Raw genomic sequence first — 23,450 nt, forward strand, 5'->3', positions numbered from 1 at the left:
CTTAAGAAGGAATGAATTAAACTTGAGGACGAAATGAATAAGTTTGAGACCATTGTCACCAAATTTGGGGACAGCAAACAGTTTAAGAGAGATGTAAATGAACTCCAATACAAATTAGATAGTTTAGAAAAAGAAATAATCTTCAGGAAACAAAAAAAGTTTGCTCGAGTAAAAGAGATTATGCGAGTATCCAAATACATGCATGGTCTAATGAAGAGAATCGCAATGAGAAAGCAGTGCATATAAAAGATTCATCTCAAAATTTGAGAAAAATCCTAATAATGAGAGGCCGCAGAGAGCTTCCAATTATCAAAGTGACTATGAACATGATTGGCAACAGGTCAGATACAGCAGTGGTTCTCAACCTTGGTCCTCAAGTACCTCCAACATTTCATGTTTTCCAGGTCTCACAGGATTGAAAGTGAAATAATTTGCTCCACCTGTGGGTCTTTTATAATGTGTCAGTGAGTTATGAATACACCTGTTTAACGGATGGTCTTTAGGTTGCCGGTGGCCGGGCTCCCAGCGACCACCATACCAGCGCTGGAATACCAATCGCCGGTATACCGACATCTTTTCTACCTCTTAGGGGTCCATGACCCCCCTGGAGGGAGAATAGATAGTGTGAGGTGCTTAGCGCTCCACCGTGCCCGCAGCGTGGCGAGCGCATCGACCCCGCAAGGGGCTCATGTGCGCTCGCCCAGCTGTCAGTATGCGGCGGTCGGGGTTTCCGGCGCTGGTATGCCGGCAAACCATACTACACCCTGTTCAACTGCTAGGTGACCTGGAAAACATGAACTGTTGGGGGTACTTGAGGACCAAGGTTGAGAACCACTGAGATACAGTATAGTCAAAGAAAACTGCAACAGTCCTATAACTGGAGTGAAAATTGAGATTCTAACTACAGAAATCACAGACAACAACTAGGTAGGATCCCATCATATAGAGGAAAAAGAGGTGATAGATTTTATATGTCTCAAAACAACAGATATAAAGTTTTCAGGTCTCCCTTCTATGATAGAAACCATCATTGGAATTTTTTAGGAGAGAGTAAAGATATCACACTTCCACATTGACAGTGGAAAGAGGAACTCTTTACCAGGTTGGTTCACCCCAAGGAGTAAAAAGTGGCCTTGAAGGAGGAAACAAGGAACCAGAAAAAGACAAAAAACAATCATACACACACACACACACACACACACACACACACACACACACACACACACACACACACAACACTGTAATATGTATTTTTATTGCATTTACAGTATATGCCCTAACTGTATCGAGAAGAGCACATCTATTATAGAGATGTGCGGCGGGCACTTTTCGTGTTTTGTGTTTTGGTTTTGGTTCTAAATCCCCGCTCTTGTTTTGGTTTTGGGTTGGTTTTGCCAAAACCACCCTTTCATGTTTTGGTTTTGGTTTTGGATCTGGAAGATTTAAAAAAAAAACATAAAAACAGCTAAAATCACATAATGTGGGGATAATTTTGATCCTATGGTATTATTAACCTCAATAACATTAATTTCCACTCATTTCCAGTATATTCTGTACCCTTCACACCTCACAATATTGTTTTTAGGCTGAAAAGTTGCACCGAGGTAGATGTATGACTAAGCTAAGCGACACTCCATCTAGGAGTGGCACTGCAGTTTCAGACAGGATGGCACTTAAAAAAACTAGGCCCCAAACAGCACATCATGCAAAAAAGTAAAAGAGGTGCAATTAGGTAGCTGTATGGCTTAGCTAAGCGACTCATGTGTACGGCAAAAACACCTGGCCCATCTAAGAGTGGCACTGCAGTGGCAGACAGGATGGCAGATTTAAAACATATGCCCCAATCAGCACATGATGCAAAGAAGAAAAAGAGGTACAATGAAATAGCTGGATGACTAAGCTAAGTGACACAATTGTGCGGCAAAAACACCTGGCCCATCTAGGAGTGGCACTGCAGTTGCAGACAGGATGGAACTTAAAAAAACTAGGCCCCAAACAGTACATCATGGAAAGAAGTAAAAAAGGTGCAATGAAGTAGCTGTATGGCTAAGCTAAGTGACACAAGTGGCCGACACAAAGACCCAAGTGGCCGACACAAACACCTGGCCTATCTAGGAGTGTCACTGCAGTGTCAGACAGGATGGCACTTCAAAAAAATAGTCCCCAAACAGCACATGATGCAAAGAAAAAAGAGGTGCACCAAGGTCGCTGGATGGCTAAGCTAAGCGACCCAAGTGGCCGACACAAACACCTGGCCCATCTAGGAGTGGCACTGCAGTGTCAGACAGGATGACACTTCAAAAAAATAGTCCCCAAACAGCACATGATGCAAAGAAGAAAAAGTGGAGCAAGATGGAATTGTCCTTGGGCCCTCACACCCACCCTTATGTTGTATAAACAGGACATGCACAGTTTAACAAACCAATCATTTCAGCAACAGGGTCTGCCACATGACTGTGGCTGAAATGACTGGTTTGTTTGGGACCCCACCAAAAAAGAAGCAATCTATCCTTGCACAAACTGGCTCTACAGAGGCAAGATGTCAACCTCATCCTCCAATTCCTCACCCCTTTCACTGTGCACATCATCCTCCTCACAGAGTATTATTTTGTCCCCACTGGAATCCACCATCTCAGGTCCCTGTGTACTTTCTGGAGGCAATTGCTGGTAAAGATCTTCCTGGATGAATTTCTAATTAATTTTGATGACCATTATCTTCACCACATTTTGTGGAAGTAACCTCCTACGCCGATCGCTGACAAGGTTACCTGCTGCACTAAACACTCTTTCGGAGTACACACTGGAGGGGTGGGACAAATTAGGTAAAATAAAGCCAGTTTGTGTAAGGGCATCCAAATTGCCTCTTTTTCCTGCCAGTATATGTACGTACTGTCGGACATGTCTACTTGGATGCTGTCACTAATATAATCCTCCACCATTTTTTCAATGGTGACAGAATCATATGCAGTGACAGTAGACGACATGTCAGTAATCGGCAGGTCCTTCAGTCTGGACCAGATGCCAGCACTCGCTCCAGACTGCCCTGCCACACCGCCAGCGGGTGGGCTCAGAATTCTTAGCCTTTTCCTCGCAGCCCAGTTGCGGGAGAATGTGAAGGAGGAGCTGTTGACGGGTTGACTTGACAAGTGTCTCACCAGCAGGTCTTTGAACATCTGCAGATTTGTGTCTGCCGGAAAGAGAGATACAACGTAGGCTTTACACCTAGGATCGAGCACGGTGGCCAAAATGTAGTGCTCTGATTTCAACAGATTGACCACCCGTGAATCCTGGTTAAGCGAATTAAGGGCTCCATCCACAAGTCCCACATGCCTAGCGAAATCGCTCCATTCTAGCTCCTCCTTCAATCTTTCCAGCTTCTTCTGCAAAAACCTGATGAGGGGAATGACCTGACTTAGGCTGGCAGTGTCTGAACTGACTTCATGTGTGGCAAGTTCAAAGGGTTGCAGAACCTTGCACAACGTTGAAATCATTCTCCACTGCGCTTGAGTCACGTGCATTCCCCCTCCTTTGCCTATATCGTAGGCAGATGTAAAGGCTTGAATGGCCTTTTGCTGCTCCTCCATCCTCTGAAGCATACATAGGGTTGAATTCCACCTCGTTACCACCTCTTGCTTCAGATGATGGCGGGGCAGGTTCAGTAGTGTTTGCTGGTGCTCCAGTCTTCGGCACGCGGTGGCTGAATGCCGAAAGTGGCCCGCAATTCTTCGGGCCACCGACAGCATCTCTTGCACGCCCCTGTCATTTTTTAAAATATTCTGCACCACCAAATTCAGTGTATGTGCAAACATTTTACGTGCTGGAATTTTCCCACATGTAATGCACGCACAATATTGGTGGCGTTGTCCGATGTCACAAATCGCCAGGAGAGTCCAATTGTGGTAAGCCATTCTGCGATGATGTTCCTCAGTTTCCGTAAGAGGTTGTTAGCTGTGTGCCGCTTATGAAAAGCGGTAATACAAAGCGTAGCCTGCCTAGGAAAGATTTGGAGTTTGCGAGATGCTGCTACTGGTGCCACCGCTGCTGTTCTTGCTGCGGGAGGCAATACATCTACCCAGTGGGCTGTCACACTCATATAGTCCTGAGTCTGCCCTGCTCCACTTGTCCACATGTCCGTGGTTAAGTGGTCATTGGGTACAACTGCATTTTTTAGGACACTGGGGACTCTTTTTTTGACGTCTGTGTACATTCTCGGTATCGCCTGCCTAGAGAAATGGAACCTAGATGGTATTTGGTACCGGGGACACAGTACCTCAAACAATTTTCTAATTCCCTGTGAATTAACGGTGGACACCGGACACACGTTTAACACCAACGCAGCTGCCAAGACCTGAGTTATCCGCTTTGCAGCAGGATGACTGCTGTGATATTTCATCTTCCTCGCAAAGGACTGTTGGACAGTCAATTGCTTACTGGAAGAAGTACAAGTGGTCTTCCGACTTCCCCTCTGGGATGACGATCGACTCCCAGCAGCAACAACAGCAGCGCCAGCAGCAGTAGGCATTACACTCAAGGATGCATCGGAGGAATCCCAGGCAGGAGAGGACTCGTCAGACTTGACAGTGACATGGCCTGCAGGACTATTGGTTTTCCTGTCTAATGAGGAAATTGACACTGAGGGAGTTGGTGGTGTGGTTTGCAGGAGCTTGGTTACAAGAGGAAGGGATTTAGTTGTCAGTGGACTGCTTCCGCTGTCACCCAAAGTTTTTGAACTTGTCAATGACTTCTGATAAATGCGCTCCAGGTGACGTATAAGGGAGGATGTTCCTAGGTGGTTAACGTCCTTACCCCTACTTATTACAGCTTGACAAAGGCAACACACGGCTTGACACCTGTTGTCCGCATTTCTGTTAAAATAATTCCACACCAAAGAGGTATTTTTTTTTTTTGTAATTTGACCAGGTATGTCAATGGCCATATTCGTCCCACAGACAACAGGTGTCTCCCCGGGTTCCTGACTTAAACAAACCACCTCACCATCAGAATCCTCCTTGTCAATTTCCTCCTCAGCGCCAGCAACACCCATATCCTCATCCTGGTGTACTTCAACAGTGACATCTTCAATTTGACTATCAGGAACTGGACTGCGGGTGCTCCTTCCAGCACTTGCAGGGGGTGTGCAAATGGTGGAAGGCGCCACCTCTTCCCGTCCAGTGTTGGGAAGGTCAGGCATCGCAACCGACACAATTGGACTCTCCTTGGGGATTTGTGATTTAAAAGAACGCACAGTTCTTTGCTGTGCTTTTGCCAGCTTAAGTCTTTTCATTTTTATAGCGGGAGGATGAGTGCTTCCATCCTCATGTGAAGCTGAACCACTGGAAATGAGCATAGGTCAGGGCCTCAGCCGTTCCTTGCCACTCCGTGTCGTAAATGGCATATTGGCAAGTTTACGCTTCTCCTCAGATGCTTTTAATTTAGATTTTTGGGTCATTTTACTGAATTTTTTTTTTTTTGTATTTTACATGCTCTCTACTATGACATTGGGCATCGGCCTTGGCAGATGACGTTGATGGCATGTCATCGTCTCGGCCATGACTAGTGGCAGCAGCTTCAGCACAAGGTGGAAGTGGATCTTGATCTTTCCATATTTTACCCTCCACATTTTTGTTCTCCATTTTTTAATGTGTGGAATTATATGCCAGTAATATATCAATAGCAATGGCCTACTGTACTGTACTATATATGTATACTATTGGGTCACCAAAATGCTGCACTGTAATACTATATATACTGCTCACAGAAATGCAGCACAGATATGGAATGGATACGTGCACTCAGTGACACAGAGCTGCAAGATACAGCAATGGCCTACTGTACACAACTATATACTGGTGGGTCACCAAAATGCTGCACTGTAATGCTATATATACTGCTCACAAAAATGCCGCACAGATATGGAATGGATACGTGCAGTGACACAGAGCTGCAAGATACAGCAATGGCCTACTGTACTGTATTACTATGATTATTATATACTGGTGGTCCCCAGTCCCCACAATGCAGCACACTGATCAACTATTTGCAGCACACTGAGCACAGATATGGAGCGTTTTCAGGCAGGTAGATAGTTTCAGCACACTGAGCACAGGTTATTTGCAGCACACAAAGCACAAATATTTGCAGCACACTGAGCACAGATTACGGAGCTTTTCAGGGAGAGAATGCTGCCACGTCCTCTCCGTTCAATCTCCAATGCACGAGTGAAAATGGCGGAGACACGCGGCTCCTTATATATAATACGAATCTCGCTGAGAATACGACAGCGGTATGATGACGTTCGGGTGCGTTCTGGTTAACCGAGCAAGGCGGGAAGATCCGAGGCTGCCTCGGAACTGTGTAAAATGGGTGAAGTTCGGGGGGGTTCGGATCTCGAGGAACCGAACCTGCTCATCTCTAGTAGGAAGTGAATTGTAATAGAACAGAGTCATGAATTTCAATGGCTGTTAAGGAGGAGAGGGTAATAGGCAGTGAGGGAACAGTGGCTATGGAGGGGAATGGGATCAAGAGAACAGCAAAGGGGCAAACAATATAGGGGAGATTTGGCAAATCTTGGAGAGAGGTAAAGTGGAGAAGTTGCTCATAGCAAGCAATTATTATTATTTTATTTATTACCAGTTATTTATATAGCGCACACATATTCCGTAGCGCTGTACAGAGAATATTTGCACATTCACATCAGTCCCTGCCCCAGTTGAGCTTACAATCTATAGTCCCAATCATATGTACACACAGACACATTCCCGCTAGGGTTAATTTTTGTTGGGAGCCAATTAACCTACCAGTATATTTTTGGATTGTGGAGGAAACTGGAGTACCCGGAGGAAACCCACGCAATACGGGGAGAATATACAAACCCATGACCTTAGTGCTGTGAGGCAGTAATGCTAACCATTACACCGCCCGTACTGCCTTAAGCTTCTGAATGTTTCTCAATTACAGTAGCTTCTAAAAGTCATTTTTCTATCACAGTCTGTAAAATAATAGTAGACAATTAGTTGGTACTTTATCTAGCTCTACTTTATTTCCAAGATTAAAAAAAAAATCTCTTCCTAAAGCTTATCCCACTCACCTGAACTCAGCAAGCACAAGTGAACTATAAGTTCCCGCATATGCATGGCTAGCAGACCATGTTGGTACTTATAGAACTATTGAAATCAGCATGAATTGGCATCCAGGGCATTCTGAAACCAGTAATCTATCTGTAATAAAATGCAATGTAATAACACACACTCAGCTAATTTAAATATTGGATTTGTATGCAATAAAGCAAAAAGATCACTTAAAAAAATTACCAATCTGTTTAAGATGTGAATATACTTTTACAATGGAATTTGTAATGTTTCCAGGATATCGATGTTTTCCCAATACTGACATCTGTGCTGAAAGATCCGTCCTGTTTTAAGTACCCAACAGAATTCAATCCTGAAAATTTCCTCAATGAGAAGGGAGAATTTCAGAAGAATAATGCCTTCATGCCTCTAGCTGCAGGTAAACACCTTATATACAGAAAAAAAAACTTGTATTTCTCTTTCAGATATATGTATTTTAAAAAGTGCAAGGCCAGAGTAAGGTTTTTGTGGGACCCCATAACATGCAGTTTGTGGAGGCCCTTAATGCTAAAATTGTAATTGTAAAAATAATTTATTGTACTGATGTTGTTATGTAATATATCAACAAGAATTATGTTTTTTTCCCACAGTCCCCTTTAAAGAGTAGAATTAGAGTTTTCATCTCCCAAAAAACAACACAGATCGAGTAACCTAGCAATCCAATCCAGGTAGTGACATAGGTTGGACATGGGAACAACCCGGTTTAAGGGGCAGTGTTAATGGGATCACAGCATAGGGAAAGCCGCATTCCCGGCTCTTGGAGATTGAACCATCTCCAAGTGTCGGCAGAAGACTTAATACTGCACCATACTTGCCTACTCTCCAGGAATGGACGGCGGCTCCCGAAAATCGGGTGACACATCCGTAAAAGAAGGCAATTCTCCTGCAACTTGCAGCAAATCCCCCCCCATGCACCCTTGCACTTACCTCTGCAGCTGCCTGCAATTTTCCGATCAGACAGGACTACTGGGAGGGGTGATGACGCGATTTGTGATGAATTGCATCATCGTAGCCCTGCCCCCCACTTTATAATGCCGTTAATGTAGGCACTGCATAACCGGGGCGGGTCCGTAATGACACGATTGCATCTCCACGCCCAAGGCCTGCCCCCTATTGCACAGCCCTGCCTCCTGGTGAGCTGTCCTGGCTCCTACCTTCTGGAGGGAGCAGTCAAGAAGACGGCATGTATGTGCTGCACCTATGTGCAGTGTAAACAGCTCCATACTTGGAATGACTCGGATCAGAGTCCTGATCTGAAAGGGATTCATCCCATGTCTGACCCAGATTGGAACCGTGTTCCAAATCTCGAGTCAGACCCAGGATTTTGGTGTGAATGGGGTATACTATTGTATGCTCTTCTCAGAGTGTCAGGCATCAGGAACAAACACCTTTCTGTGAAAAGCACATGCTGTTTGGCTGCATTATGAGGAAGGAAGGCCTTAGATCATACCTCCCACATGTTCCGATTGTGATGGGACTAACACGCAGTGTCCGACGGTAAGGGGGCAGTTGGGAGACCCTCTCCCAACCACTGCTCAGCTTAGCAGAGCAGTGGTGAATAGCCACTGTGTTCATATGCTTAGCATCAATTCACTGGGAGAGAGAGACAGGGGGCATGCTAGCAATTCACAGTGACAAAAAAGGGGGAGTGGACCGCAATTGCAGCACTTCCCACCAGACCCACTGCCTCTTCTGCATACACCAAATGCCTCTTCTTCTTTCACTCACTGCCCCTTCATTCACCTACTGCCTCTCCTGCTGTCACCCGCTACCTGTCCCTGTCACACTCTGCCTCCTCAGTCACTCTATGCTCCCCAATACTACCCTCTGCCTCTTGATGTCACCCACTCAACCTCCCAGTCACCCTCAGCCTCCACTTATCCTTCTGTCACCCACTGCCTCCTGCTGTCATCGTCTGCCTCTTCCCGTCACCCTCTACTATGTCTTTCCCTGTTACCCACTGCTTTTTCTGCTACCCACTGCCTCTCTGTCACCCATTGCCTATTTCTGTCATCCTCTGCCTTCCCAGTAATCAACTGCATCTCCTTGTCACACTCTGCCTCCCCAGTCACCCACTGTTTCTCCATGTCACGCACTGCCTCTCACCATCACCCACTGACTCTCCCTGTGGGAAATAGGCGGGGGGCCCAAGGTATATTTTAGCACCTTGGCCCACCACTCGAAAGTTCCACCTCTGACAGCTGCAGTTGGTATCTGCTGTGTACAAGATTTGTGGGAAGGTTGTATAGAAGACAGTGGGTGGGTAATACATTATACCTCGTCGATAGGCTTGTTGCACAACAGAGTGACAGCATAGTGTGAGGTTTGGCCCTGTGAATGCAGCACCAGACTAGGTAAAGCAACACATATTACTAGAAGAGGTATAATTAGTAGTGAATAACTAGAGTATGTGCTGTGGGATTCTAGTAATAACTAGATATAATTCTAGTAATAACTAGAAGAGTATGTGCTGTGGGAGTACCGCTCTATTTCATCCTACAGATGCATCTGGTAAGCTATTATTATTATTATTATTATTATTTTAATATTATTTTTTTTATTATTATTATTATTATTATTATTTATTTATATGGTGCCACAAGGTATCCACAGTGCCCAATTACAGAGTACATAAACAACTAATCAAAACAGGAAAACAGTGACTTACCACTGACAATATAGGACAAGTACAGGTTAAATAAACATAACTACTTCAATAGATGACACTGAAATAAGTATTAGGGTGGCAGAAAACTGCGGGATTTGGTGCCGTCGAAGATGGTAAGTAAGAAAAGGATGAGCACATGAGGGTAGAGTGTCCTGCTCATGAGAGCAAGCCCACGTGGTAAAATGTATGTTCAGCAGCATAATACCAGCTCCCCACTGCAGGATTTAAGCCGCTGTCAGCAGCAGGAACATACAACGTTGAATCCGGTATTCTCACTCCTCCCTCTTACTTTTTTATGCAGGTGTCGATCTGGTCCCCGTGGTGAATTTGGTTACTGCAATGCCAGCGGTATCAGTACCAACCTAACACCAATTATGAGGAGCCTGGACCTCCACTTCACCTATACTTTTTCAAACGGCACAGCACCTGCTCCCACTCTCATCCACGCTCCGCTCTATAAAAGAGGTTGGACAGCAGATGTGAGATTCTGCTAGAGTGCCACATGTTCTTCCTCCTCTCAAACAATTTTGATAGAAGCTGCAGAAATCTACTGTTTTAAAACTGGGGTACCAACCTTTCTGTCTGGGAGGAAGAAGTCAATAGGTAGGAGAGGCAGCATGCATCAGCAAAGTGAAGAGGATGGATGGGAGTGTAAAGGGAGATAAGGTCAGAGGTGAAAATGGGAGAGGAATGGGTGAGGGCTTTATCAGTGAGTGTAAAAAGCTTGAATTGGATTCTGAAACAGAAGGGAAGCCGGTGGAGGGCTTGTAGGAGAGGGGAGGTGGACGTAATGCATTTGGTGAGGAAGATGAGCCAGACTGCAGCATTGAGGATCGATGGGAGTGAAGACAGGCATTTCTTAGGGATGCTAGTCAGGAGGAGATTACAGAAGTCTTGTCTGGAGATGACCAGTAAGTGGATAAGGGTCTTAGTAGCATCCTGGGTGAGAAAGGGTCTGATCCTGGAAATATTTTTGAGATGAAAACAACAGGTTTGTGAGAGGTGCTGAATATGTGGTTTGAAGGAGAGGGAGGAGTCTAGGATTACTCCAAGACATCGCACCTGGGTGCTAGAAGAGATTGTTGTGCCATCAAAAGATAATGATATTGTGTGAGATGAGGTTGTGCAGGAGGGAGCGTAGATGATCAGCTCAGTCTTAGACATGTTGAGTTTGAGAAAACGGGGGAGGGGGGGGATCCAAGAAGAGATAGCAGAGAGACAGTTGGAGATACGACTGAGGAGAGTGGGGGAGAGGTCCGGAGAGGAAAGGTAGATTTTAATATCATCAGCATAGAGATTATATTGGAAGTCAAAAGAACTAATTTCACCTAAAGAGGACTTATAGAAAGAAAAAAGGAGAGGACCAAAAGCAGAACCTTGGGGGACACCTACAGTTAGTGGAAGTGGGGGGGGGGGGGGAGGTGGAGTCATGAGAGGAGACAGAGAAGTAACAATCAGAGAGGTAGGAGGACAGCCAAGAGAGGGCAGTATCATGCAGACCATTGGAGTGAAAGATTTGCAGGAGGAGACCCACTGGTCCACAGTGTCAAAAGCAGCAGAGAGGTCAAGAAGAATAAGCAGACAGTGGTGGCCCTTAGATTTGGCAGCATGGAGATCTTTGCAGACTTTTGTGAGGGTAGTTTCAGTGGAGTGGAGAGGATAGAAGCCAGACTGGAATGGGTTAAGCAGTGAGTGTGAGGAAAGAAAGGCAGTAAGTCCGATGTAGACAATATGCTCAAGGAGTTTGGATGCAAAAGGGAGGAGAGAGATTGGTCAGTAGTTGGAGAGGGTTTTTGGATCAAGGGTAGGTTTTTTTAAGAATGGGGAGATGAGTGCACGCTTGAAAGCAGAGGGGACAGTACCCGATGAGAGGGAGAGATTGAGAAGGTGGGCAAAATGGGAACAGGCAGAAGGAGAGAGGTAATGGAGGAGGCAGGATGGTATAGGGTCAAGTGGGGGGTGGAGGTGGGGGGAACAGATGAGGGTCATGATTTCCTCACCAGATACATGGAAGAAAGATGTCAGAGTTGGTGTGTTAGGATCTCCTGCTCTGTGCTGCCACGTCGCCATGGCAACCGGGAGGCAAGTGTTAGCGAAGTAACCTAAGCGCAGCTGATACTCCGGTCCGGGTTTTTACTGTGTAGTGGTTACAGGCTCTGTGCACGGCAGGGAATCCGGCGCTGGTTTTGTGCTCACAGTCTGTGAGGTCTGAGTGGGGCGTGGACAGCACATGCTATATAAACCATCCTCTCAGGCTAGGCAAATGCTGCTGAATCTTTGTTTGTTAGTCAGTTCCAGAGAGTTAGCTAGTACTGTGTGACTTTGTATTTACTTGTTGCTTACTGCGAATAGACCTTGGGATTCGGTACTTCATTCTGCAAATCCGGACCTAGCAGTAAGACTGGAGTCAGTTGTTTGACCTGCTGGGGTTCTTTTGCTATTCTGTGAACCCAGCAGGTTTGCGGCTGTACTCTCAGACCTGCTTGCTTAATCCTCCCTCACTGTGCAGGGCGTCCAGGTGTCAGTTTAGTGGCAGTAAGCTGAACCTGTGCCCTGCAAGTGGGGGTTAGGATTGTGGATACTCTCCTTGTGTCTATATTTCTATCTCTGACCAAGGAGTTTATTCCCACACCCGTTGGTAACCCTTTGGGGTTTTTTCTGTTGCTCTTAGCAACATCATTTCAGGTGCTCCACATGTTAAATCACTACACATCGCTTCATTGTCCGCTCTATTCCATCTGAGCATTCCTGACACTAGGGAGACACCCAATTCCTGAGCCGTTGGGCTTCTCCATTCACTTTGTGTTTATTAGTTATTCCATCACCTCCTGTGTATGTTATGTTATACTGTCTGTGAGTTTGTTTGCTTCGCTTCCCTCTCTGTTCATACACCGGTATACTCCTGTTAGCACTGGTGTGCGTAACATGGTGAGAGGAATGGGCAGGGATGGTAGAAGATTGGGGGTGGCTGGTTGCTGATGGTCTGGTGAGATGTGATGTCTTGACTTATGGAGTCAATTTTGGATGTGAAATAAGTGGCAAAGTCAAAAGCAGACAGTGAGTAGTGGAGACAAGGTGGGGATGGGCAGAGGAGAGAGTTGACAGTGGCAAAGAGGTGCCAGAAGTTGGAAGACTAGGTGGAGATGAGATTCCTGAAGTATGATGTTTATCGAGAGAAAGAGCAGCACTAAATGCTGAGAACATAAGTTTGAAATGAAGGAAGTCTGCCTTGGAGAGTAATTTCCTCCAGTGTCACTCAGCAGTACATGAGCATTTTGGCAGATATCTGGTGCATTTTGGTGTTCCAGGTTGAGGTGTTACTTTGCGAGGGTGAATAGTGGTTGGTGGAGTGACAGAGTCAAGAGCAGAAGTAATGGATGCATTATATAGGGAAGTTGCTTGTTCAGGGCATGAGAGAGAAAGAGAATAGGAGAGAGGAGTGAGTCGAACAGTGAGGATAGCGATGTGGCGTCAATAGCATCAATGTTACACTGAGTGATGGTAGCCTTAGGCGGTAGAGATGGAGAAGCAGAGAGAGATAAGTTAAAGGAGAGCAAGTTGGGGTTAGAGAAGGGAAATGGGGAGTTGTTGAAATCAGAAATATCACAACGGTGAGTGAAGACCAAATCCAGTAAGCTCTCCTTAACATGGGAGAATGAGTAGGTCCACTGGGAGAGACCAAGCAAAGATGTGAGGTTAAGAAGTTTAAATACAGGGGATTTTATGGGGATATCGAATAATGTCAGAAGGGACGAAGTAAGGAAGCAAGGAAGCAAAGTTGTTGAGGAATTTGGAGGGAATGCCACGGGGGGAAGGGGTGGTGGTAAATGATAGCTACTCAAAGATGGACAGGTTGAAAGAGATGTATAGCATGGACCTCAAATGTAGAGAATGTACAGGACGGTTCTGGGGGTATGAGTTGGGGGTATGAGCTGGTAGGAGTAACTGGAGGGTAAAAGGACCCCAACACCACCACCATGGCGACTCCTGGGATGGATTGTGAGTGTGAATGTGAGGCCCTCTGCATAGAGAGCAGTAGGATAAGTAGTGTCAGAGGGAGTAATCCAGATATCAGTAATGATTGGTAGATGAAGGGAGTTGGAGATGAAAAGGTCATAATTGTGGGTGCCAGTTTGTTACAAACAGATCTGGCATTCCAGGATAGGGGTATGAGTTTGTGCGAGAGATGTGAATGAGATTATCAGGGTTGCTGTAGTGTTGAAGTGAGGTTAATTTGGAGGGCAGGGATGATGAGAGAGTAGTGATGGTGCATCTGCCTGAGCTGGGAAGGGAAACTGCAGGAGGTGGGCAGGGAAGGAGTTCAGTGTGAATGAAATGGGTGTGCAGTGAGATGACAGGGAGAGGAGGGAAGTAGTAGGGCTGAGTGGTGGGGTAGTGGAACCATGGTGGGTTAGAATTTAATGAAAGTGGGGTAACAGGAGAGGAGGGAAAAGGAAACAGAGGGGTGACAGAATAGAAGAGAGTAGGAGGTGTAGGACACTTGGGAGGGAGGATAAAATTGGGAACATGGGCAAGATACATGATTAGGTAGACACTGAGTGATGGTGGGAGTAGATCAGCGGTGCAAGTGGGTGGGTACAGATGGGTATGGCATACTCTTAAGAACTTAGCCGTGGGTACGCCGTACCCAACACCAACGGGCCGCTGCTCCTCACCGCTCCCTCTCTACCTCCCTCTGCTGCTCACCACTGCTGCTTCGAGGGGAGGAGACCTCAGTGTCTTCCTTCAATTCAGCAATGGCCCGTGAGCCAATCAGAGCTTTGATTGGCTCATGGATCGGTGCTGAATTGAAGGGAGACACCTGCACTGCTGTCAGAGACTGAGGAGCAGGAGAGGCGCACGCTGCACTCTCCTCCCCTCACACACACACAGGACAGCAGCAGCGGTGAGCAGCAGGGGAAGGGGGGTTGGTGTCATGTATACCTGGCACTGGGGGCATATCTGGCACTGGGGGGACATGTGTATCTGGCACTGGAGGCATATCTGGCACTGGGGGCATATCTGGCACTGGGGGACATGTGTATCTGGCACTGGGGGCATATCTGGCACTGGGGGACATGTGTATCTGGCACTGGGGGCATATCTGGCACTGCGGAGACATGTGTATCTGGCACTGGGGGCATATCTGGCATTGTGGGCATATCTGGCACTGGGGGGACATGTGTATCTGGCACTGGGGGCATATCTGGCACTGCGGAGACATGTGTATCTGGCACTGGGGGCATATCTGGCATTGTGGGCATATCTGGCACTGGGGGGACATGTGTATCTGGCACTGGGGGCTTATCTGGCACTGTGGGGACATGTGTATCTGGCACTGGGGGCATATCTGGCACTGCGGAGACATGTGTATCTGGCACTGGGGGCATATCTGGCATTGTGGGCATATCTGGCACTGGGGGGACATGTGTATCTGGCACTGGGGGCATATCTGGCACTGTGGGGACATGTGTATCTAGCACTGTGGGGACCTGTGTATCTGGCACTGAGGGCATATCTGGCACTGGGGGGACATGTGTATCTGGCACAGGGGGCATTTCTGCATCTGGCGCTGGGGCATATCTGGCACTGTGGGGGCATTTCAGTATCTGGCACTAAGGGCAATGTATATCAGACACAGTGGAGGCATTTGTGTATCTGGCACTGGGAGGCAATGTATATCTGCCACTCTGGGGGCATTTTTGCATCTTGCACTGTGAGGCAATGTATATCTGGCACTCTGGGGGCATTTGTGAATCTGGCACTGTGAGGCAATGTATATCTGACACTGTGGGTCAATGTATATCTGGCACTGTGGGGCAACATGTATCTGGCACTATTGGGGTCATATGTGTATCTGCCCCTCCCCCCATATGTGTATCATACCCCCATTTTCATTGGCCACGCCCTGTGTGGCATTTGGCCACACCCATTTTTGGGAGCGCGCACCTTTGGTGCGCGCACACAGTACCTATATGACATTTTTTCTACTTGCACCACTGGAGTACATGAAAACCTGGACATAGCGTGGAGTAGGTAAATAGGTGGAGGGAAACTGGAACTAGAAGTGGAGGCTGTAAGAGAATCATAGCAGTAGATTTGCAGAAATGTAGGTGAGAAAAGCAGTGTACAATTAGCTCAATGGTGTAAATTTAGTTTGAAGTGACATAAAAACATAGGAGGTCATTCCGAGTTGTTCGCTCGCAAGGCGATTTTAGCAGAGTTGCTCACGCTAAGCCGCCGCCTACTGGGAGTGAATCTTAGCATCTTAAAATTGCGAACGAAGTATTCGCAATATTGCGATTACACACCTCGTAGCAGTTTCTGAGTAGCTTCAGACTTACTCGGCATCTGCGATCAGTTCAGTGCTTGTCGTTCCTGGTTTGACGTCACAAACACTCCCAGCGTTCGCCCAGACACTCCTCCGTTTCTCCGGCCACTCCTGCGTTTTTTCCGGAAACGGTAGCGTTTTTTCCCACACGCCCATAAAACGGCCTGTTTCCGCCCAGTAACACCCATTTCCTGTCAATCACATTACGATCGCCAGACCGATGAAAAAGCCGTGAGTAAAATTACTAAGTGCATAGCAAATTTACTTGGCGCAGTCGCAGTGCGGACATTGCGCATGCGCATTAAGCGGAAAATCGCTGCGATGCGAAGATTTTTACCGAGCGAACAACTCGGAATGAGGGCCATAGATAATATGGGTGCAGAAAATGATTTGGACTTTAATAAATACGAGGATATGAGTGAGGGTAAAAAAAAGCAATGGTAATTCAGACAGGACTTTTAATTGTAAGGTAAAATTGCATTGGTGCAGCTGTGCATTAAAAAAAAAAGGGACACATACTGTAAAAGAATGTCTTGGTAAAATAGATGGTTTTAAAAAGTCCAACTCAGGTAGTTCGGGGTTATATAATCAGATTAAACAATCAGGAGGTGAATGATATGAAGAGTAAGTGAACTCACATTTGTTTTTTCAAAAATAGTTCTTTCGTTTTCTGGGGGGTTTTATAGATTGGTCTCCTTCTTTTTCACTTCGGTTGAAATATGGTAGAATGCTGCAGTTATGTGACAATTTTATCACACTTAGATAATATATGCACAGCCTACAGAATGGAACTTTAATACAGAAATACTGTATGTGATCCCAATAATTGGAATCTACAACCACTCCCCACGCCTTAGAATGGGTGGTCATCTGTATGCCGACTGACGGGATCCCGGCGCAACAGTATACCAGCGCCGGGATCCCGACAGCCTGCATACCGACACTTATTCTCCCTCGTGGGGGTCCACGACCCCCCTGGAGGGAGAATAAAATAGTGTGGCGCGTGTAGCGCGCCACCGTGCCCGTAGCGTGGCGAGCGCAGCGAGCCCACAAGGGGCTCATTTGCGCTCGCCACACTGTCGTTAAGCCGGCGGTCGGGCTCCCGGCGCCGGTATGCTGGTCGCCGGGAGCCCGACCGCCGGCATATCGTAGTGAACCCCTTAGAATGGCAAGCAATAAATTACCTTAAACAAACAGCAAGGCAAACCACATAGTTAACAAATGGGTCTATACATTTCAAAACGAAAGAAAGTAAATCAGAATGAGATACTATGCAGTAAAGCTTCAATTTGCATTATTTAGGGGTGTGGCCAGCATACAAAGGGATTTCAAGCCTCCACAGAGGATTGAAGTACACAATTGTCTTGTGTAGTGTAATGCAACATATCTATCATGTATAATGCAATTGCACAGTCTGGAACCTGATCCCAAGAGGAAGGAGTGGACCCTCAGTGAGCCCTCAGGCAGTGGGGCCCACTGGTGGTTTCCCCTGTACCCCTGTGGGTCAGTCCGACTCTGATTACCTAGGAGTTTTAGGCTGGCCTATAGAAGTATGAGGTAGCAGAATACTTTGGGAGCTATAATCAAATTACCTCCATACTGCCTAGTTCAACCTTTACTTCCCTGTAAGATTAGGGAAACTACAGTTAGAAAAGTGCGGGCATTGTAGACAGATGTCATCTTGAGCATAAGACCACGTTAGACAATAATGGACGCAGCTGTGTTCATTCTTGAATCTAAATTTCGTGTTTAACATAGAAATGGGTCACTAGGACTCGCACCCTCCGCATGGACCCAGATTCTTGATACTGTTCTGCCAACTTTACTTGGAAGTGGGCAGAATGCATGAGGGATGGCCACTCTTCTGGGGTGCGGGGGACTACCCCAAAAATCAGGAGTCCCCGGCAGGATCCTGGAGAGTAGGAAAGTATGCCCTGGAGTGGCCATCTCTTTCATTGTTTTTGATACCTACTGTACCAATAACGCCAGCATCTTTGTGCATACAGTCTGTGTAATCCATGCAGCATAATACTTTGTAGAGATGTGCACCGGAAATTTTTCGGGTTTTGTGTTTTGGTTTTGGGTTCGGTTCCGTGGCCGTGTTTTGGGTTCGAACGCGTTTTGGCAAAACCTCACCGAATTTTTTTTGTCGGATTCGGGTGTGTTTTGGATTCGGGTGTTTTTTTCAAAAAACCCTAAAAAACAGCTTAAATCATAGAATTTGGGGGTCATTTTGATCCCAAAGTATTATTAACCTCAATAACCATAATTTCCACTCATTTTCAGTCTATTCTGAACACCTCACACCTCACAATATTATTTTTAGTCCTAAAATTTGCACCGAGGTCGCTGGATGACTAAGCTCAGCGACCCAAGTGGCAGACACAAACACCTGGCCCATCTAGGAGTGGCACTGCAGTGTCACGCAGGATGGCCCTTCCAAAAAACACTCCCCAAACAGCACATGATGCAAAGAAAAAAAGAGGCGCAATGAGGTAGCTGTGTGACTATGCTCAGCGACCCAAGTGGCCGACACAAACACCTGGCCCATCTAGGAGTGGCACTGCAGTGTCACGCAGGATGGTCCTTCCAAAAAACACTCCCCAAACAGCACATGATGCAAAGAAAAAAAGAGGCGCAATGAGGTAGCTGTGTGAGTAAGCTAAGCGACCCTAGTGGCCGACACAAACACCTGGCCCATCTAGGAGTGGCACTGCAGTGTCAGGCCGGATGGCCCTTCCAAAAAATACTCCCCAAACAGCACATGACGCAAAGAAGAAAAAAAAGAGGCGCAATGAGGTAGCTGTGTGACTAAGATAAGTGACCCTAGTGGCCGACACAAACACCTGGCCCATCTAGGAGTGGCACTGCAGTGTCACGCAGGATGGCCCTTCCAAAAACTACTCCCCAAACAGCACATGACGCAAAGAAGAAAAAAAAGAGGCGCAATGAGGTAGCTGTGTGACTAAGATAAGCGACCCTAGTGGCTGACACAAACACCTGGCCCATCTAGGAGTGGCACTGCAGTGTCACGCAGGATGGCCCTTCCAAAAAACACTCCCCAAACAGCACATGACGCAAAGAAAAATGAAAGAAAAAAGAGGTGCAAGATGGAATTGTCCTTGGGCCCTCCCACCCACCCTTATGTTGTATAAACAGGACATGCACACTTTAACCAACCCATCATTTCAGTGACAGGGTCTGCCACACGACTGTGACTGAAATGACGGGTTGGTTTGGACCCCCACCAAAAAAGAAGCAATTAATCTCTCCTTGCACAAACTGGCTCTACAGAGGCAAGATGTCCACCTCATCATCATCCTCCGATTCATCACCGTGTACATCCCCCTCCTCACAGATTATCAATTCGTCCCCACTGGAATCCACCATCACAGCTCCCTGTGTACTTTGTGGAGGCAATTGCTGCTGGTGAATGTCTCCATGGAGGAATTGATTATAATTCATTTTAATGAACATCATCTTCTCCACATTTTCTGGAAGTAACCTCGTACGCCGATTGCTGACAAGGTGAGCGGCGGCACTAAACAATCTTTCGGAGTACACACTTGTGGGAGGGCAACTTAGGTAGAATAAAGCCAGTTTGTGCAAGGGCCTCCAAATTGCCTCTTTTTCCTGCCAGTATACGTACGGACTGTCTGACGTGCCTACTTGGATGCGGTCACTCATATAATCCTCCACCATTCTTTCAATGGTGAGAGAATCATATGCAGTGACAGTAGACGACATGTCCTTCAGTCCGGACCAGATGTCAGCATCAGCAGTCGCTCCAGACTGCCCTGCATCACCGCCAGCGGGTGGGCTCGGAATTCTGAGCCTTTTCCTCGCACCCCCAGTTGCGGGAGAATGTGAAGGAGGAGATGTTGACAGGTCGCGTTCCGCTTGACTTGACAATTTTCTCACCAGCAGTTCTTTGAACCCCTGCAGACTTGTGTCTGCTGGAAAGAGAGATCCAAGGTAGGTTTTAAATCTAGGATCGAGCACGGTGGCCAAAATGTAGTGCTCTGATTTCAACAGATTGACCACCCGTGAATCCTTGTTAAGCGAATTAAGGGCTCCATCCACAAGTCCCACATGCCTAGCGGAATCGCTCAGTGTTAGCTCCTCCTTCAATGTCTCCAGCTTCTTCTGCAAAAGCCTGATGAGGGGAATGACCTGACTCAGGCTGGCAGTGTCTGAACTGACTTCACGTGTGGCAAGTTCAAAAGGTTGCAGAACCTTGCACAACGTTGAAATCATTCTCCACTGCGCTTGAGACAGGTGCATTCCACCTCCTATATCGTGGTCAGTTGTATAGGCTTGAATGGCCTTTTGCTGCTCCTCCAACCTCTGAAGCATATAGAGGGTTGAATTCCACCTCGTTACCACTTCTTGCTTCAGATGATGGCAGGGCAGGTTCAGGCGTTTTTGGTGTTGCTCCAGTCTTCTGTACGTGGTGCCTGTACGCCGAAAGTGTCCCGCAATTCTTCTGGCCACCGACAGCATCTCTTGCACGCCCCTGTCGTTTTTTAAATAATTCTACACCACCAAATTCAAGGTATGTGCAAAACATGGGACGTGCTGGAATTTGCCCAGATTTAATGCACACACAATATTGCTGGCGTTGTCCGATGCCACAAATCCACAGGAGAGTCCAATTGGGGTAAGCCATTCTGCGATGATCTTCCTCAGTTGCCGTAAGAGGTTTTCAGCTGTGTGCGTATTCTGGAAAGCGGTGATACAAAGCGTAGCCTGCCTAGGAAAGAGTTGGCGTTTGCGAGATGCTGCTACTGGTGCCGCCGCTGCTGTTCTTGCGGCGGGAGTCAATACATCTACCCAGTGGGCTGTCACAGTCATATAGTCCTGAGTCTGCCCTGCTCCACTTGTCCACATGTCCGTGGTTAAGTGGACATTGGGTACAACTGCATTTTTTAGGACACTGGTGAGTCTTTTTCTGAGGTCTGTGTACATTTTCGGTATCGCCTGCCTAGAGAAATGGAACCTAGATGGTATTTGGTACCGGGGACACAGTACCTCAAACAAGTCTATAGTTGGCTCTGCAGTAATGATGGATACCGGAACCACGTTTCTCACCGCCCAGGATGCCAAGGCCTCAGTTATCCGCTTTGCAGCAGGATGACTGCTGTGATATTTCATCTTCCTCGCAAAGGACTGTTGGACAGTCAATTGCTTGGTGGAAGTAGTAAAAGTGGTCTTACGACTTCCCCTCTGGGATGACCATCGACTCCCAGCAGCAACAACAGCAGCGCCAGCAGCAGTAGGCGTTACACTCAAGAATGCATCGGAGGAATCCCAGGCAGGAGAGGACTCGTCAGAATTGCCAGTGACATGGCCTGCAAGACTATTGGCATTCCTGGGGAAGGAGGAAATTGACACTGAGGGAGTTGGTGGGGTGGTTTGCGTGAGCTTGGTTACAAGAGGAAGGGATTTACTGGTCAGTGGACTGCTTCCGCTGTCGCCCAAAGTTTTTGAACTTGTCACTAAATTATGATGAATGCGCTGCAGGTGACGTATAAGGGAGGATGTTCCGAGGTGGTTAACGTCCTTACCCCTACTTATTACAGCTTGACAAAGGCAACACACGGCTTGACACCTGTTGTCCGCATTTCTGTTGAAATACTTCCACACCGAAGAGCTGATTTTTTTGGTATTTTCACCAGGCATGTCAATGGCCATATTCCTCCCACGGACAACAGGTGTCTCCCCGGGTGCCTAACTTAAACAAACCACCTCACCATCAGAATCCTCCTTGTCAATTTCCTCCCCAGCGCCAGCAACACCCATATCCTCCTCATCCTGGTGTACTTCAACACTGACATCTTCAATCTGACTATCAGGAACTGGACTGCGGGTGCTCCTTCCAGCACTTGCAGGGGGCGTGCAAATGGTGGAAGGCGCATGCTCTTCATGTCCAGTGTTGGGAAGGTCAGGCATCGCAACCAACACAATTGGACTCTCCTCGTGGATTTGTGATTTCGAAGAACGCACAGTTCTTTGCTGTGCTTTTGCCAGCTTAAGTCTTTTCATTTTTCTAGCGAGATGCTGAGTGCTTCCATCCTCATGTGAAGCTGAACCACTAGCCATGAACATAGGCCAGGGCCTCAGCCGTTCCTTGCCACTCCGTGTGGTAAATGGCATATTGGCAAGTTTACGCTTCTCCTCCGACGATTTTAATTTTAGATTTTTGAGTCCTTTTTTTACTGATATTTTGTGTTTTGGATTTTACATGCTCTGTACTATGACATTGGGCATCTGCCTTGGCAGACGACGTTGATGGAATTTCATCGTCTCGGCCATGACTAGTGGCAGCAGCTTCAGCACGAGGTGGAAGTGGATCTTGATCTTTCCCTATTTTTGGAACCTCAACATTTTTGTTCTCCATATTTTAATAGGCACAACTAAAAGGCACCTCAGGTAAACAATGGAGATGGATGGATACTAGTATACTTATGGATGACGAGTGACTGACGACACAGAGGTAGCTACAGCCGTGGACTACCGTACTGCGTCTGCTAGTATAGAGATGATAATGATATAAAAAATATATATATATCACTACTGCAGGTATATATAATATAATGACGGACCTGCTGGACACTGTCAGCAGACCCCTAAACTACTAGTATGAAGAAGATAGAAAAAAAAACCCCCACCACAGGTAGGTATACAATTATGGACGAGCACTGACGACACAGAGGTAGCTACAGCCGTGGACTACCGTACTGCGTCTGCTAGTATAGAGATGATAATGATATAAAAAATATATATATATCACTACTGCAGGTATATATAATATAATGACGGACCTGCTGGACACTGTCAGCAGACTCCTAAACTACTAGTATGAAGAAGATAGAAAAAAACCCCCCACACAGGTAGGTATACAATTATGGACGAGCACTGACGACACAGAGGTAGCTACAGCCGTGGACTACCGTACTGTGTCTGCTAGTATAGAGATGATAATGATATAAAGAATATATATATATCACTACTGCAGGTATATATAATATAATGACGGACCTGCTGGACACTGTCAGCAGACTCCTAAACTACTAGTATGAAGAAGATAGAAAAAAAAAACCCCACCACAGGTAGGTATACAATTATGGACGAGCACTGATGACACAGAGGTAGCTACAGCCGTGGACTACCATACTGCGTCTGCTAGTATAGAGATGATAATGATATAAAAAATATATATATATCACTACTGCAGGTATGTATAATATAATGACGGACCTGCTGGACACTGTCAGCAGACTCCTAAACTACTAGTATGAAGAAGATAGAAAAAAAAAACCCA

At 46.6% G+C, this 23,450-nt stretch overlaps 1 pseudogene; it reads left to right on the top strand.

Moving 5' to 3' along the window:
• LOC134949885 (cytochrome P450 2G1-like) overlaps nt 1–23,450 on the top strand; it is a 138,736-nt pseudogene that overhangs the window by 103,079 nt on the left and 12,207 nt on the right.

Source organism: Pseudophryne corroboree, chromosome 8, assembly GCF_028390025.1.
Source record: "Pseudophryne corroboree isolate aPseCor3 chromosome 8, aPseCor3.hap2, whole genome shotgun sequence".
NCBI classification, from domain to species: domain Eukaryota; kingdom Metazoa; phylum Chordata; class Amphibia; order Anura; family Myobatrachidae; genus Pseudophryne; species Pseudophryne corroboree.